General features: G+C 39.0%; 1 protein-coding gene across 11 annotated transcripts in view; it reads left to right on the top strand.

Moving 5' to 3' along the window:
• SSBP2 (single stranded DNA binding protein 2) overlaps positions 1-19,147 on the top strand; it is a 277,264-nt gene that overhangs the window by 141,409 nt on the left and 116,708 nt on the right. The gene's annotated exons all lie outside the window — the stretch shown is intronic.

Raw genomic sequence — 19,147 nt, 5'->3', positions numbered from 1 at the left:
AAGATTTATGTAGGGTTATTATTACATTATTTACTCTCACAAATTATGTGGAAATTGTTGTTTTTACATGAACAATATGACATGTTTCATTGGCTTTTGAGACAAATTAGTTGGTGGGTGTGGCATTGTGCTACTGTGCCCTCTTAATACAATCTCGTATTAGTTGCGAATAAATTTGGGAGCTGGGAGACAGCACACCCAGCAGAGCACATGCTTTATTTTTTGTGTGTGAGGCCCTGGGTTTGAGTTCTGCTACTACATGGACAACTCCAGGCTAAGTCCTGAAATGGTCAAATGCTGCTCTCACCCTGTGCTAGGCTCTGGGCTAGACAGATTCCCTCTCCACAGAGAGTGCATCCCAGAGAGCACTAGGGGAGTGCCCATAGATAGTGGAATGTTTTTTGATTTTTCTTACTTAAAACATAAGATTAAAAAGCTTGGACCTTTCAGGTCCTGGAACATGATGGCAGAGGACCCAGTGGGAGTTGTATTGTTATGTGGGAAATGTTATGCATATACAAAACTATTGTGTTTACTGTCGACCGTAAAACATTAATTCCCAAATAAAGAAATTAAAAAAACAAAAACAAAAACGTGGACCGTGAGCAGCTCAGTAGTGTTCTATCTGTGTGAAACCTTGGGTTCATTCTATGGTACCACCTACAAGTAAATGAATTCTCATTTCATTTTATTTCACTTTATTTTTTGTCTCCAGGATTATCACTGGGGCTCTTTCACAGCACTATGAATCCGCTGCTCCTGGCGGCCAGTTTTTCCATTTTATTGGCTAGGACACACAGAAATTGAGAGAGGAGGGAGAGAAAGACAGACACCTGCAAACAGGTTTCACTGCTTGTGAAGCATCACCCCTGCATGTGGGGAGCTGGGGGCTCGAACCAGGATCCCTATTCTGGTCCTTGTGCTTCACACCGTGTGTGTTTAACCCGGTGCTCCACTGCCTAGCCTCCCTGAATGAATTCTCAATATCATTAACAGATAAAATGAAAAAGACGGAAGACCTTTCAGACTGACAGTGAGGGCAAATGAAAAAGTTACATTACAAAATAGACTCATTTAAATGAAAAGGTCTGAAGTGGGGTGTTCCTCAACTCAGTGTGTCCAGACATCTTCACTAGAGTGGACCTCGCAGCTCGTGAATCAGGTAGGGGCTGGGTCATTTCCTATAAGGCCACATCTGGAACTCTGACTATGGTTACCCTGTGTCTTTAGTATCCTCTTTCTTTCAGTGAGAAGGATTCCGTGACTGCTAGTTAAAACACTAAACTTAAAGACATGGGAAACCCTTGGGTACACATACCACCACTCCAGGGCTGTTTTGGTTCTGCTTAGTTAAAAACAAAAACAAACAAACAAACAAAAACCTCTTTTGGGCGCTCGCTAGAAATGCAGGAACCCTGATGGACCCAACTACTTGGGTTTAATATAGTTTGATTTTCATCTCTGGCTGGGATCCTGCAAGAGGTCACCGAGAGAACATCAAGTCTGCCGTCAGGTGCCAAAACCAAGGGAATAAAGAAGAACCCAAGGGTGCTTGACAAGTGCAGTTGTGTAGGGAAGAAAATGATTTCACTTCAGTAACATTGAGATGTTTATGTTTTAAGCAACTTTTTATTTTTTAAAAATATTTTGTTTGTTTAATGAGATATATAGAGATAGATAGACAAACAGACAGACACCAGAGCACTGCTCAGCACTAACTTATGGTGGTGCTAGGGTTTCAACCTATGTATATTGGATATTTTCTTTTTTTAAAATTTCTTTATTGGGGAATTAATGTTTTACATTCAAAAGTAAATACAATCGTTTGTACATGCATAACATTTCCCAGTTTTCCATATAACAATACAAACCCCACTAGGTCCTCTGTCATCATTATTGGATCTGTACTACCCCCACCCACCCACCCACCCACCCCAGAGTCTTTGACTTTGGTGCAATACGCCAACTCCAGTTCAGGTTCTACTTGTGTTTTCTTTTCTGATCTTGTTTTTCAACTTCTGCCTGAGAGTGAGATCATCCCATATTCATCCTTCTGTTTCTCACTTATTTCAATTAACATGAATTTTTCAAGGTCCATCCAAGATTGCCTGAAAATGGTGAAGTCACCATTTTTTATACCTGAGTAGTATTCCATTGTGTATACAGGCCACAACTTGCTCAGCCACTCATCTGTTGTTGGACACCTGGGTTGCTTCCAGGTTTTGGCTATTACAAATTGTGCTGCCAAGAACATATGTGTACACAGATGTTTTTTGGATGGGTGTGTTGGGTTCCTTAGGATATATCCCCAGGAGAGGAATTGCAGGATCATAGGGTAGGTCCATTTCTAGCCTTCTGAGAGCTCTCCAGACTGTTCTCCACAGAGGTTGGTCCAGTTGACATTCCCACCAGCAGTGCAGGAAGGTTCCTTTGACCCCACACCCTCTCCAGCATTTGCTGCTGTTACCTTTTCTGATGTATGACATTCTCACAGGAGTGAAATGATATCTCATTACTGTCTTTCTTTGCATTTCTCTGACAGTCAGTGACTTGGAGCATTTTTTCATGTTTTTCTCAGCCTTTTGGATCTCTTCTGTGTTGAATATTCTGTCGATGTCTCCCTCCCATTTTTGGATGGGGTTATTTGTTGTCTTGTTGTTGAGATTTGCAAGTTCTTTATATATTCTGGTTATTAGCCTCTTGTCTGATGTATGACATTCTCCCATTCTGTGAGGGGGTCTCTTGGTTTGGGTAGTAGTTTCTTTTGCTGTGCAGAAGCTTTTTAATTTTATGTAGTCCCATAAGTTTATGCTTGCCTTAGTCTTTTTTGTAATTGGATTTGTTTCATTGAAGATGTCTTTTAAATTTATGCGGAAAAAAGAGTTCTGCCAGTATTTTCCTCTAAGTATCTGATAATTTGTGGTCTAACATCCAAATCCTTGATGACTTGTAATTTACTTTTGTATTTGGTGAAATATAGTGGTTCAGTTTCATTCTTCTGCATGTTTCAACCCATTGTTTCCAACACCATTTGTTGAAGAGACTTTGCTTTCCCCATTTAATGGTCTGGGCACCTTTGTCAAATATTAGATGTCCATTGGTGTGGGGGCTTATAATTGGCTCTCAATTCTATTCCACTGGTCAGCATGTCTATTCATGTTCCAGTACCAAGCAGTTTTGATGACAATGGCCCTATAATAAATTTTGAGATCTGGGAGTGTGATGTTTCTGGTTCTGTTCTTTATTCTCAAGATTGTTTTGGCAATTCTAGGTCTTTTCTGGTTCAAGATAAACACTTTTAGCATTTGTTCTATTCTCCAAAAAAATGTGGTTGGGATCTTGATGGGGATAGCATTAAATTTGTACATGGCTCTGGGTAGTATATTCATTTTGATGATGTTAACTCTTCCAACCCATGAACAAGGAATATCTTTCCACTTCTTTGTGTCTTTGTCAGTTTCCTTGAGTAGTGACTCAATTTTCAGTGTACAAGTCTTTCACTTCTTTGGTTAGGTTTACTCCTAGACATTTTATTGTTTTAGTTGCTATAGTAAAAGGAATTGATTTCTGGATTTCAACTTCTTCTAACTTAGTGTTTGCACAGAGGAATGCCACTGACTTTTGTATGTTAATTTTGTAGACTGACACCTTACTGTATTGCCTCATGATATCCAAAAGCTTCCTGCTGGATTTTTTAGGTTTTTCTATATGTATATTATCATGTCATTTGCAAATAGGGAGAGTTTGACTTCTTCTCTTCCAATGTGTAGCCCTTGAATTCCTTGCTCCTGCCTGATTGCTATGGCAAGAACTTCCAACACTGTGTTGAATAGTAATGGTGATAGTGGTCAGCCCTGTCTAGTACCTGATCTGAGTGGAAATGCTTCCTTCCAGTTTTTCACCATTGAGTATGATGTTGGCTATAGGTTTGCTATATATAGACTCCACTATCTTGAGGAATTTTCCATCTATTCCCATTTCTTGTAGTGTTTTGATCATAAAGGGATGTTGTATTTTGCCAAAGGCTTTCTCTGCATCTATTAATATGACCATGTGGTTTTTGGTCTTGCATTTATTGATGTGGTAGATCACATTGATTGATTTACGTATATTAAACCAACCTTGCATCCTTGGGATAAACTCCACTTGGTCATGATGAACAATCTTTTTAATAGACTGCTGTTATCTGGTTGGCTAAAATTTTGTTCAATATTTTAGCATCTATGTTCATCAGAGATATTGGTCTGTAGTTTTCTTTTTTGGTTGTGTCCCTGTCTGCTTTTAGTATCAAAGTGATGTTGGCATCACAGAAGCTGGAAGGGAGTATTCCAGTGTCATCAATCTTCTGGAAGAGGTATTAGTTTTTCTTTGAAGGTTTTGTAGAATTCATTTGTAATACCATCTGGTCCAGGACTTTTATTTTGGGGTAGATTTTTGATAATTGTTTCAATTTCATTAGCTGTGATGGGCCTGTTCATGTTATCTACTTCCTCTTTACTTAGTTTTGGAAGTTGTTAGGTATCTAGGAAATGGTCCATTTCTTCCAGGTTCTCTAACTTAGTAGCATATAGTTGTTCATAGAAGCCTCGCATGAGGGAGTCGGGTGGTAGCGCAGTGGGTTAAGCACAGGTGGCACAAAGTGCAAGGACCAGCATAAGGATCCCAGTTTGAGTCCCCAGCTCCCCACCTGCAGGGGATTCACTTCACAGGCGGTGAAGCAGGTCTGCAGGTGTCTATCTTTCTCTCCCCCTCTCTGTCTTCCCCATCTCTCTCCATTTCTCTTTGTCCTCTCCAACAACGATGACATCAATAACAACAATAACTACAACAATAAAACAACAAAAGGGAATAAATAAATACAAAAGAAGTAATGATTAAAAAAAAAAAGAAGCCTCGCATGATATGTTGAATTTCTGTGGTGTCTGTTGTGATATCTCCTCATTCATTTACTATCTGATTTTTTTGGGTCTTCTCCCTTTGTGTGTGTGTGTGTCTGGCTAAAGGATTGTCGATTTTGTTCCCTCTTTCGAAGAACCAACATTTACTTTCGTTGATCTTTTGTATGGTTTTCTTATTTTCAATACTATTGATTTCTGCCCTAACTTTAGTGATTTCTGTCTTTCTGTTTTCTTTAGGGTTCCTTTGTTCTTCTGCTTCTAGGTTTTTAAGATGTACAATCAAGCAAGCTGTTTATTTGTGCTTTTTCTTGTTTTCTAGTGTGTGCTTGTATGCCTATGAACTTCCCTCTCAGTACTGCCTTAGCCGTGTCCCAAATATTTTGATAGCTTGTGTCTTCATTTTCATTGAATTCTCAAAACATTTTGATTTCTTCCTTGATTTCCTCTTTGACCCAGTAGTTGTTAAGGAGTGTACTGTTGAGCTTCCACATTTTGGGACTATTGCTAATCTTTTGTTGATTGTTAAGTGTTAGTTTAATTCCACTGTGGTCTGAGAAGATGCTTGGGATGATTTCAATGCTCTTGAATTTGCTGATGCTGTCTTTGTGGCCTAACATATGGTCTATCCTTGAGAATGACCCATGTGGACTTGAGTAAAATGTGTATTCCAGTTTCTTGGGATGAATGAGTCTGAAAATGTCCAACAGTTCTAGTTTATCTGTCTCCTCAATTAGCTCCCTTATGTCTTTATTGATTTTCTGCCTGGTTGATCTGTCAAGTTGAGAGAGTGGGGTGCTGAAGTCCCCTACTATGACTGTGTTGCTGTTAATATATTGCTGTAGCTCTTTCAGTAGACGTTTAATGTATTTAGATGGCTTCTCATTGGGTGCATAGATGTTAGTAATTGTTAATTCCTCTTGATTGACTGATCCTCTGAGCATTAAGTAGTGTCCATTCCTATCTTTTTAAATCTTATCTATTTTAAAGTCTATCATGTCAGATATGAGACTAGCTCTTTCTGCCCTTTTTTGTGGTCGTTGTCCTGTATGATAGTTTTCCATCCTTTCACTTTGAGTCTGTGTTTGTCTTGTTGAGTTAGGTGGGTTTCCTGTAGACAGCATATTGTTGGATTGTGTTTTCTGATCTATCTTCCTACTCTGTGTCTTTTAATAGGTGAATTCAGGCCATTGACATTTATTGATATCAAAGATTGAAGATATTTTAACGCCACTCTTGTAGAGTTTTAGAGTGTTCTGATATATGGTCTATTTATTGTGGTCTGACTGTTTATAGGAGACCTTTCAGAACTTTTTTCAGGGCAGGCTTGGTGATAGTTGATTCCTTCAACTGTTGCTTGTCTGAGAAGGTGTTTATGCCTCCATCTAGTCTGAATGACAGTCTAGCAGGATACAATATTCTTGGTTCAAAGACTTTTTCATTGAGTACTTGATAGATATCTTGCCATTCTCTTCTGGCCTGTAGTGTTTGTGTGGAGAAGTCTGCTGCTAAGCTGATGGGTTTTTCTCTGTAGGTGACTCTTTTTTTTTCTTACAGCCTTCAGGATCCTTTCTTTATCTTTATTCCTTTGCATTCTAAATATGATGTGTTTTGGTGTCTTTAAGTCTGGGTTAATTCTGTCTGGGACACTCTGTGCTTCTTGAATCTTTATATCTTTGATGTTGTCTGGACTAGAGAAGTTTTCATCTATTATGGCCTGAAGAATGCTTTCTTCCTCTCCATCTCTTTCTTCCTCTGGTAAGCCAATAATGTGTATATTTTTTTCTTGAAGTCATCCCATAGGCTTTTGTTGTTGTTTTCAGTACCTCTTAATCTCTTTTTGAGATCTCTTACTTCTTTTTTATTTGTCTCTAATTCATCCTCAATCTTGCTAATTCTGTCTTCAGCCTGATTGATTCTGTTCTCTCTCCCCTCTACTGTTTTCTGGAGTTCATCTATTTTGTTACCCTGTTCTGATACTGTTTTAGTTTGTTCAGCTAGTTGTGTTCTTAGCTCAGCTATTTCAGCTTTCAGCTCTCTAATAACCTTGAGATAATTAGTGTTTTCTTCCAGAGTCTCATTTGTTGTTTCTACATTTCTGATGACAATTCTTTCAAACTCTTTATTCACTCTTGTGATTATTTCCTTTACTAGTGTTTGGATGTTGACCTCATTATTTTGTGCTTCACCCTTTGGGGGGCTTTTAGCTGGACTCTTGTCCTGCTTCATTTCTCCAATATTTCTTCTTGTTGGTTTAACTATTTTATATATTATGTTATGAATTCCCTCTCAGTACTTTTCAAATTACTGACAACTATTGCCTGGATTGACTTGTGTCTTAAGTAAAGTAACTAAAGGGTTCACAGTGGTGGAAGTTAACAGTTGTTTCAATAGTATTTTAATCCCTGATTTGGAGCTCAGTGTCTTAAAAGCCTCTTTTGTGCTTTTTCTTCCCTGTAAACTATGGGAGCCTGAGGGCTTTTAAACTATAAGTAGGCTTCTTAGCTTAATCACTGACTCCTGACCAAGTGATAAAGCAGGGTGTGGCAGAGATAATTCACTGGTTATGCAGAGACTTTCACAGCCCCACTGCTATGCCACAGAGGTATAGATCTTTTCCTGAGTTTCCTGGCTAGTTCTCTGTACCCTGGTATCAGCCCAGGGCCTCCCTGCCGCTGCTCCAGATTCTGAGGTCAGTAGCAGTGGAGACTCAGAGTTGCACTTGGTGAGTCTCAGGGGAGTCCTCTCCTCCCTTCAGCCATCCCCTTGTTGTTGGAACAGACTGGAGGTGGTATCTTAATTGGTAAACTGCCAGACTGTTACCAGCCACTTAATCTCTCCCTAGGCTCCTCTCTGTCCACCAGCCACATGTGTTTGCTCTCACTGTTGATTTGGTGGGTTCCTGAAGTTTTTCTAGTCCTGTCTTGTTTTGGTCCCAGGTGGTCTCCTTTGGTATTCCTATTTGTTCTGGGAGAGGAGAGAAACAGATCTGCTGCTGCTCCTAGCCTCACCTCCAGAAGTCTCCCTATATTGGATATTTTCGATTGCCCAACTATCCAAAGAAAAATATAAGAGGATCCATGCCTATTAGAAGCTCATCTGTTTGTAGATACTATGTATAGAATATAATTATATGATGAATAATAAATATTCTGCGCATATTGTGTAATGGTTAGAAGAGCGTCCTGGGGCTGGGAAGGAGCCTCCTCTGTTGTGTGAGTGCAGTGACCCAGGTTCAAGCCCTGGGAACACCACAGGGAACAGTGAAGGCATTTGGAGAATTTTCAGTTTTCTGGTGTCTTTATTTGAAAAAGATGATGGATTAGCTTTTAAGAAAGCCAAGAACTATATACATTGTTACAGAAGCAGAGCCACCTGTGCAACCCAATTCTAGCCCAAACACCTTGTAAAGGGGTATTATGGCGTCCCTCTTTCTCTGAATAAAAATGTGGTTTGGGCGTGATGACATCACACAGGCATATGACATGTTACTTTTAGGGCACAATTATGATATGTCCTATAGAATTGTGATACATGTGTTTTTATATCAGCTTGCAGAAATTACCAAAGCCATACTTGTCAATGTACGAAGCACATTCATGTCTTTTCAGTAACATGACATAACTGGTACTACAGAAGTTTTATCATTTTAATTGTGTTATTGACTGTTAGGGATAAAGAGATATTCTCTAATTATAGTGTGTGTGGGTGTGTGTGTGTGTGTGTGTGTGTGTGAGTGTGCGTGAAAATAATCCACTTCATGATACGCTTTCTAGAATTTGTGGTCAGGGGATTAAATTTAGAGATGTATTTTTCATTCTTGTAAGATATCTGAGGTGATGTGATAGACCCCTAGAATATCAGAGAATTGGGTTTCTGGCTCCATCATTGTTGTTGTGCTACTTAGCATTCAAGCTGTTCTCACATCCCAGTCAGTTGGAAAGGAGAATGGAGAGTCACATACCTTCTTTTTGAAACTTGACCCGGAAGGTGTATGTTGTCTTTTATGCTCAGAACTTAGTCATAAGTCATGTGCAGTTCTAGTAGAGGATGTGAAATGTCCTCCTTAGCTACACAAGTGTGTGTTCAAATGCAAACACCTGCAAATTTATAACAGGAGGAGAAGGGATTTGGGAGGAGGGTTGACTAGACATTGCTGTTAGAAATAGATTGAAGCCAAACCCCAAAACTGCCTTTTTGATGGAAAACATAAATGTGTTTATAGTGATTGTTCAGAAAAATATGGCACGAAAGCCTGTGTTTTATTCATAGCCCCTGGGCCTTTTACTCCGGCACCAACATTAATTTGAGTTATGTTGTTTGGAAATCAGAAAAAAAAGTATAATTAAACTGTCTGTACATGCCTGGTCTTCATTTATATTTTATTTAGAGCTAGAGATATATTTATAGTCTAAAGTTTTACTGTTGAAAAATTAGATTTAAAAAATTAAAATAGACCAGAGAATATTTGGTAAAATTTCTCATTTTGGGTATTAAGGAGATAAAGGAATATGGACTACCACATTGCAGTCACTAATATGATTTCATTCTGACTCTCCTGGGCAGGCAGCCTCACCAGTGTGTCCTGGAACCTCCCGTCCCCATAACCTTGGCCCATTATGGCTGGTAGTATGGATTGACCTGCCAACACCCAGGTCCAGCAGAGAAACAATTGCAGAAGCCAGACACTCCCCCTTCTGCACTCCATAAAGAATTTTGGTCCATACTTCCAGAGGGATAAAGAATAGGGAAGCTTCCAATGAAGGAGATGGGACATGGAACTCTGCTGGTGGGAATTGTGTGGAATTGTACCCCTGTTATGTTACAATCTTGTTAATCAATATCAAATCAGTAATACAAAAAGAAAGAGAAACATGGACAGCCCTGGTGAGGTCAGCCATCCCTTCCATGTTAGAGTCCACCTAAGTCTCAGCAGGGAAGTTTTGTTAGGTGGTCAACAGCAAAGACATTGGAGCCGGTGTTCCAATTCTGGCCTTTTCATGATCTTGTTACTTAGACAGTTTGTGCATCAGTTTCTATGTAGGTATGGACCTACACACACACTTTATTTTTGTTTTATTTTAATCTGAGAGAGACCAGAACACTTGCTCTGGCTGATTGCAGTACTGGGGATTGAACCTGGAACCTTTGAATTAAGCATGGAAGCCTTTTGCAGGAAAGTGGCTATATAGAACTAAGGCGGTGGATGCAGTGTGGAATGATATACCCTGTAATGGTTTTTTTTTTCCCCCTTTTGTTGTCCTTGTTGTTTTATTGTTACAGTTATCATTGTTGTTGTTATTGATGTCATTGTTGTTGGATAGGACAGAAAGAAATGGAGAGAGGAGTGGAAGACAGAGAGTGAAGAGAGAAAGACAGACACCTGCAGACCTGCTTCACCGCTTGTGAAGCGGCTCCCCAAGGCTCGAACCGGGATGCTTAGGTCCTTGCGCTTCACACCACATGCGCTTAACTTGCTGCTCTACCGCCTGACCCCCGATCCCCTGTAACCTTATAGTCTTGTTACTCACTGTTAACCACAAAAAGTAAAATAAAATAAAAGAGGCTTTTGCATAAGCATTATCTCTTCCCCTTAAAAAAATTTTTTTTTGCTCCTTAGTTTCATCAGGTTTAACTATTATTTGACTTTTTGTTGTTGTTTGTTTTCATCTTGTTTGTTCCAACCAGTATTTTTATTTTTAATCTGTGGGAGCTTAGGATTTTTTTCCTTATAAAGTAATTAAATGATGAGACATTTACTAGGTTACTTAAAACACTCTTGATTATCTTAGTCATGGCCTCCAAACCTTTGTTGACATGTGTCTGTGGCGGGTCCATTTTTTCACCTACATGGAAGAGCAACCAGGCCGCACGAACAGCAGGTCACTGTACTTTGTAAAGACCACCCTCCTGGAATGTCTGCTGTTTGGTGGGGGCACCAGTCTGGTGAGCAAGAGGCTGTTACTAAGTTTGTTCTCATGGCCAATGCCAGAGGAAGTAGCTTCTGGCTACCATACATCAGAGGTAACCTGGATGGTAACAGTATATACTCTGCCCTCTTATGCTGACAGCCTATGAAGTAGGACAACCTCAGGGTTCATTATCTTGTTTGGATGATGTTTTAGATGCATTAGAGTTGAACTATGTTAGACAAAGAGCAGAATTCAAATTTCCAGTTATGGCTGTGGTCTTTAGATAAGTGCCTCACCTCTATAAACTGAACGTTTTCCTGCATACTGCTTATATGATTTCTAAAGATCCTTTTCAGCGCACAAATACACAGATCCTATGGCTCCCCTATAGCCATTGCTGTATTCTTCACATTCCTAGACCAATACTTTACTTCTAGAATTTATTTCCAAATCTGATGTAAATAAGCAACCATATTAATGGCCATTTATGTCTTTCCTCTGTATTTATCCACAGAGCCATAATGTTTACTGACATGCCTTCCTGTAATGTGGTCCTTAATTGGGAAGCACATCTTAAAAAAGAATTATAGTCTTCAAAATGGGATAATTCCTGTGGTTTAACAAGTTGCCACAAAGGAATTCACTGGCATTAGAAACCAGAACAGATTTATTCCTTACTACTAGTCCCTGAGGTTCTAAGATGTTATTTTAAAAAAGTGCAAAAACTCCTATAGTTACTCAGATTTACTTTCAGGTTCATTTATTATTCAGTATTTTCTTACAAACTCACTAATTCATACCCTTTAGAAAATATTTTTTTCAAACACTTTTGCAACTGTCAAAATAAGTATAATGATTTTAAAATTAAGTGTCTAGTCTAATACTGTGTGTAAAGACAGTACATTTCTTGGAAATTTTTAGATTAAAATATCTTTCTGTTTATTATGCACTTGATCAATTTCACTAAGATGAGAACTTGATGAGCACACAGACATTGCGCTGGATTTGCTGTATTGTCACGAGTATTTTAAAACCAAGTTCATGTTTTTCGTAAGGACCTTTTATTTGCACTATGATTAAATTTCAAATTTCTTTTCGTTTGTTAAACACTGGTAGCAAAAGGCAACCAGAAGAATAGGAAGTATTCTGCTGTGGTCTGGGAGGTGGTGCAGTGGACAAAGCATTGGATTCTCAACCATGAGGTCCTGAGTTCAATCCCTGGCAGTACATGTAGCAGAGTGATGTCTGGTTCTTTGTCTCTCTCTCTCTCTCTCTGCCTGTCTTTCTCATGAATAAATAAATTCTTAAACAAAAAAAGAAAGAAAGTATTCTGCCTATACTACAAAACTTAGTTATCGATAATATCAAATATTTTGTGTGTTTGCTCTTAGAGTAGCCTAATAACTAAAAGATAGTCTTTGTATATAACTGAGAATGTGTGACTGAATTAAAAACTAACTTTACATTAATATAAACCACATTCATGTTTAGGTTAAGCATGTGAAGATCCAGATTGCTGACTAGACAGGAACTCTAAGGGAAGTCCTAACTAAGTTTTTGCAAACATAAATTAAGTGTGATGTAGTAGTCTAGAATGGTAAGGTAACATTAACTACTGTTGTTGTTAATTACTGTGGTTACCCTGGACACAATTCTCATTTTAACTTAATTTATTTTTTAAATTTTATTTATTTACTTGATAGAGACAGGCAGAAGTTGAGAGGGCATGGGAAGATAGAAAGAGAAAGAGACAGAGAGACACCTGCCGCACTGCTTCACCACTTGTGTACATCTTTCTATAGGTGGGAACATGACTATAAGGAGAATGTTGTCTAGTCTGGATGCTACTAGAGGGATATATAAATATTTTCTCCCCTAGTCTCCACCCCCGGAGTCTCTATAAAGTCACCACTGCCCCCAGTTGAAAAAAAAATTAACAAAGATTATGTTTAAAATCTGTAAGTCCAGGGAGTCGGGCTGTAGCGCAGCAGGTTAAGCGCAGGTGGCGCAAAGCACAAGGACCTGCATAAGGATCCTGGTTTGAACCCCGGCTCCCCACCTGCAGGGGAGTCGCTTCACAGGCGGTGAAGCAGGTCTGCAGGTGTCTATCTTTCTCTCCTCCTCTCTGTCTTCCCCTCCTCTCTCCATTTCTCTCTGTCCTAACCAACAACGACAACAACAATAACAACTACAACAATAAAAAAAACAACAAGGGCAACAAAAGGGAATAAATAAATAAAATAAATATTTAAAAAAAAAATCTGTAAGTCCAATGTGTCAAAGCTTGGCTTGTTGCAAATCAAATAAATGTTTATTGAACAGCTGAGAGAGAGACAAAACATGGTGTCATAAAAATGCTTAAGAGAAACTGTGTGTTTGCTCTGTACAAGAAACTTTATGGCAAATCCCCTGGCCTGTACCTTACAGGAACTGACACTGCCTAACTCATTTGCAGTGAAGACGAGAAAAAAAAAATTGTGATAGATGTCTTTGGAAATACTTCAGGGCTATCATGTATAAGAGAAGCAAGTGATAAGGAAAGGCATTTCAGGAAGCTACAATTTGCCTTTTAATAGTTACGTAACGGCCATGCCTATCAATGGAAGTCTTGAATTATAGATTCAAAAACAGCATATGATGGGTTTCACTAGGAAGAAGTGAGAGATGGTGATCTAAGATTTCTTAGGATTTTAAGAGCCTGAGACCTTTCTTTGATAAGACTACATCGAGCTGCCTTATTAGTGGGAAATGTAATATTTTTCAGTAAATGTTCTATCATATCTTACCGATACTCCTTCTGTGGGTTACCTTACAGGAACATGACATAAGTGGAGAAGTTGGTTTAATACAGGATTCAACTTTTCCTTAGCCAATTGCCCCATGGGGAACTACAATTACACACAGCATCTTGGTGATTGGTCCCTTAGAGCACTTTTCTCTTTACCGATTTCAGGTGTTAGGTGGTTATTGTCATGTATCTTCAGTTGCTCTTCTTGTCAAGTAAGTGAAAAGTATAGCTCAGGATTATTACTCATAGACTAGTTTCCTCTGACTGAAGTATTCCCTGTTAACAAAAGTTTTAAAACATCTTTGGTTACAGATAACTGAAAGATTTTTAGGATGTTAAATTTCTGTATTATTATTTTTTTCTGATGACGTTTTAGATTAGTGATTGAATAATGATTAACAAGATTGTAAGGTAAAAAATACAGTTCCACACAATTCCCACCACCGGAGCTCCGTGTCCCATCCCCTCCCTTGGAAGCTTCCCTAGTCTTTATCCCTCTGGGAGTGTGGGCCAGAATTTTGTATGGGGAGAAAAAAGATGGGCACTCTTAATACTACTAATGCTGCTAGTTGTCAGAAAATGTATCTGTGCTACTGTATTTAATCATATTTCTAATATCAATTATAGCATTGGTAACTTTATTCCTTTTTACGATACCTTATAGTTTTAATTATAGAGGCTTTATACTGCTTTTGTGACTAGATTTACTGCAAGTTTAAAAATATTAAGTCATGGTACTGTATATAGGCCTTTTAATCTTATTTATTTATTCACTTTTATTTATTTTTGTACAACAGATCTATAACATTTAATCAAATGTCTTACTTGACATTAGTTTTATGGAAAAAGCTCTCCATTTTCCCATCTCTGTCCTCTGACCACTACTATTCTATTTTCCGCTGCTTGAATTTTGGCTATTTTGGTTACCTTTCATAAATGGAATTATAATCTAAACCTGTGTTTAATACACACATCTCCTTGGTTATATTTATTCTAAGTATTTCTTTTTTCCCCAGTGGCTTTTTTCCCCTTCCTTCCTTTTTATCTGATAAGGCAGAGAGAAAACAAGAGGAGGAGAAGAGGGAGAGAGGGAGAGAAAGAGAGACTTGCAACCAGGCTTCACCACTCAGGGAGATCCCGCCCCTGCAGATGTGGCCCTGGCCTTTGAGCATTATCATGTGTTCTCAACCAGATGTGCCACTGTCTGGCCTCCAAAATATTTTATTCTTTATAAGACAACTCTAAATAGAGCTGTAATCTTAATTTTTGGTTTGAATAACATTGTTAGTCTTATAGAAATGCAAGTGCTTTTGTTTCTGTTTTATATCTTAACAACTTTCCTACATTTCTTAGCTTGACTTGTTACATTGTGAAGTCTTTATTTGCTACGTAAGTGATCATACTATCTACAAGCAGCCTACTTGCTAATTCCTTTCTTGCCTGCATGATTTTTTCTTGCCTAACTTCTCTGACTAGGACTCTGGGTTATATGTTGAATTTAAGGAGCAAAATTAGTATCTTTGTTTTATTAATTTTAAAAGAAAAACTTTTCAGTTTCATATGTCTTTGAATATGATATTATTTGTGGGCTTCTTATCTATTATTTTCTTAAGTTAAAGGATATTCTCACTCCACTTAGTTTGATCATTTTTAATCCTGGAAGAGTTTTAGATTTTTTTTGTACATGCTTTTCTCTATCTACTGAGGTAACCCTATGATTTTTTTTAATCTGTCATTCTGTTAATGTGGTGGATCAGACTTACTGATTTGCACGTAGCAAACTCTCTTTTATTCCATGGATTAATTACACTGGATCATCGTCCGTGACTCTGAATGTGCTGTGAACTTTCCCTTGCTGGTACCTTCTTTGTGGTGTTTGTGCTTATCCTTGGCGGGGATATCAGCCGAGCGGTTTCTCTGTGTAACTCTTCCATTGTGATCTGTTAGATTTGTATAGAGCCTGCTTTGTGTCCTTTCACTTTTTGTTTTGCTGTTCCGTACTTCAACTTCGGGATTTCTCTTTCCTTTTTATGGTTTCTCTTTTTTGTTTACATTCCCGTTTTTCTTCATGTTTCCTTTGCTGACTTCATTTATCTGTGTCTTCTTGTAGCTCTGTGAACTGCTTTAAGATAATTATATGCTTTTCCTTTGTCATGTCATTAATTCATTGTCACTCCTAAATCTCCTATTTGGAGAAGTTTGCTATTGAAGATGCATTTTGGTTATTTGGGTGTGTCGTAGTTTCCATATAAACTGTACATTGGTGTCCACACATTTGGAAAAGCCCATCTGTTCCAATCTTTATGACTTGGCTTTGGCAGGGAGAGATCATCACCGATCAGTCCAGGCAAAAATTATGGTCGTATCTCAAATGATTTTATAAATATGCAAGTTCTTACATCTGGGGGAGAATTCTCCAGATTGTATGCCTTCTTCCAGTCCCACTTCAGTACTGGGAACAACTCCCTCCCTCCCCCTAGATAGTGTGCCAGGTGTAAGTGTGGGATGTTAGACACCAGCACCACCTCTCTCCCTCACCCTTAAAAAATTCTCAGGGTTGTCTGGCTTCTCCCAGTCCTATAGCCGACAGCTGATACTCCGTGCTAGTGTCTTTGAACCCTGCCAGTTACTGGGACCCACCCTTGTGTCAACCCCTGCCGTCTGCTATGAGCCCCACTGCTGTTGATACTTGTTGGTTGTGGTCTGTTGCAGCTACTGCCATCCGTGCAGTAAGCTGCAATTCATTCCAACCCTGCTGGTTTCTGGAGCTACCAGCCCATCGAGTTCCTAACTATTCTCAAATTTTCAGTATTCTGGGTTTAATACGAGAGGAACAGGTCTCTTAGGCAGCATTGATGGGCTGGGAATGTTAGATCCAACCCCCCGTTTTTCTGCCTTATAGTAAACCTCACAGTTTATGCTGACACAATCTTTTTCTGCTCAGATATGTGCTGAGTCAGGTGAGAGGGCGAGATGTAGGTACAGTGAAACCGTTTATTACACGTTTCCATGCATTTGTTCTTGAATGTATACTCTCCTAGAGTACGAAGTCTTAAAGGCTCTGGGGCCCCTGTACAGGTCCTTGGCGTCTTTAAAAAGCTAGTTAAACCATCCTGTTCCTGTTAGAACGTCAGATAGCATTTAAATAGAGAGGCTTCATAGAGAAAGAGCGAAAAGAAACCACAGCTCTGAAGCTTCCTTCATTGTGGTGGGTTTGAGCTTCGACGGGCTGTACAAGAGGCAGCACAGATCACTATCCAAGAGAGCTCGCTCGCTGTGTCTGGATGTTGTCTTTAGTTGTGGAATCTATTTATTTATTTTTTTGTCACTAGGGTTATTACAGGAACTTGTACTACTCTGAGTCCTCTGCTCTCTCTGTCTCTCTGTCTCTCTCTGTCTTTCTCTCTCCCTCCCTCCCCTAGATACCATAGCACTGCTCATGAAGCTTCTTCCCCCTACAAATGCTTCCATGTAGTAGCTACAGGGTCAGACCCAGGCTGCACACCCTTCAGCCCCTAGGTGTGTGTGTGTGTGTGCGTGTACGTGTGCGTGTGTGTGTGTTTAAAGCTATGCTGATCTAATTCTATGGAAAAAGTACATTTTCTGTGACTACCAGCAGTGAAGACTGTCACTGGTAGAGCCCATTCAGATGTTTAGAGACCTCTGTCACCCATTTGATTTCATAATTTGTTTTGTAATATGAAGGATTTCCTCTAGGATGTAGATTATTCTGTGTAAATTGCCTTTAAGATTTTAGCTACAAGTTGTTACCCTCCTTTCTTAGTCTACCAACTCTTTTTTTTTTTCCGTCCTCCAGGGTTATCGCTGGGATTCTGTGCCTGTACCACAAATCCACTGCTCCCGGAGGCTCCCCCCACCTTTGTTGCCCTTGTTATTTTTTCGTTGTTGTGGTTGTTATTATTGTTGTCGTTAATAATGTTATTGTTGTATAGGACAGAGAGAAATGGAAATGGAAAGAGGAGGAGACTAAAGAGAGGGTGAGAGAAAGATGGATACCTGCAGACCTGCTTCACCACTTGTGAAGTGACCCTACCCCCTGCAGGTAGGGAACCAGGGGTTTGAACAGAGATCCTTACACCTATCCTTGTATGTGCTTAACCCGCTGTGCTACTGCCAGATCCCCAGTCTACCAACTCTTTCTGCATAACTACTATGTTGTCATATGAGTCTTTAAAGCTTTTGTTTCTATCTCGCTTCTCTCTCTCTCTCTCTTTTTTTTTTTTTTTTTTTTTTTTACCAAAGCACTGCTAAACTCTACTAATACCAACCCTTTCACTTAAAAAAGCTAAGTTAGCAGTTGGAATAAGATTCAATTTGCAAAGAGAGCATGTGTGAATTTTTGAACAATGACTCTTTCTGTATCTTAAGGCTAATAGTGTTTACACTCTATATCTATCCAAACACAAAAATCTACATCAAAAGGAGTGAATTTTACTGTGCATGATTTGAGAAGAATATATTGTCTTCCTCTCTTTCAGTAGAAAACTCATTTGACATTCTTAAAGATACCTGGCATACCCCCCCCCCCACCAAGACATAAGTTAATAATATGTGAGGCTTAGAATAAGTTCTTTTTATTTATTTATTCATTTATAAAATGGAAACTCTGACAAAACCATAGGATAAGAGGGGTACAACTCCACACAAATGCCACCACTAAACTCCATATCCCATCCCCTCCTCTGACAGCTTTCTTATTCTTTATCCTTCTCGGGAGTATGGAACTAGGGTCATCATGGGATGCAGAGGTGGAAGGTCTGGCTTCTGTAACTGCTTCTCTGCTGAACATGGGTGTTGGCAGATCGATCTATACTCTCACCCTGTCTCTCTCTTTCCCTAGTGGGGTGGGGCTCTGGGGAAGCTGGGCTCTAGGACACATTGGTGAGGTCATCTGCTCAGGGAAGTCTGGTTGTCATTATGGTAGCATCTGGAACCTGCTGGCTGAAAAAGAGTTAAGATATAAAGCCAAACAAATTGCTGAAGAATATTTTCTAATTCAGAAGAACTTCAAAAGAGTTGGATCTGTGGGGAAGATTTTGGAAATTTTCCACTTGTGGTACTGGTCCTGCTTTCCCCCATACCTTTGTATAGATTTTTCTTACAAATGTCTATATTTCTAAGATAGACCTCTTCATCTCTTTACAAAAGACACATACTCAGTTGCAAACATTGACTTGTTATTTTTATTTATTTGTTACGAGAGCACTGTTCACCTCTGGCTTCTGGTGGTGCGGGGGATTGAACCTGGGACTTTGGAGCCTCAGGTATAAGAATCTCTTTGCATAACCATTACACTATCTACCCTCTGCTTGGTTTGTTATTTGTACAAAAAAAATTGTCATATTTGTAATGGAAAAATTTTAATGGTTCCAAATGTTAGAAATATAAATGTTGAATAAATATGACAGTGATTCACTCTTTTAAAAACACATTTTATATTTTAATAATGGTAGTAGCTTTGTATGTAAACAGATATATTAATTCCACTCATGCTGAACAACAGTACACATTTTCAGAATAAATTATAAGGA

Source organism: Erinaceus europaeus, chromosome 11, assembly GCF_950295315.1.
Source record: "Erinaceus europaeus chromosome 11, mEriEur2.1, whole genome shotgun sequence".
Lineage (NCBI taxonomy): Eukaryota > Metazoa > Chordata > Mammalia > Eulipotyphla > Erinaceidae > Erinaceus > Erinaceus europaeus.
This window is presented reverse-complemented; position numbering and strand designations above follow the sequence as displayed.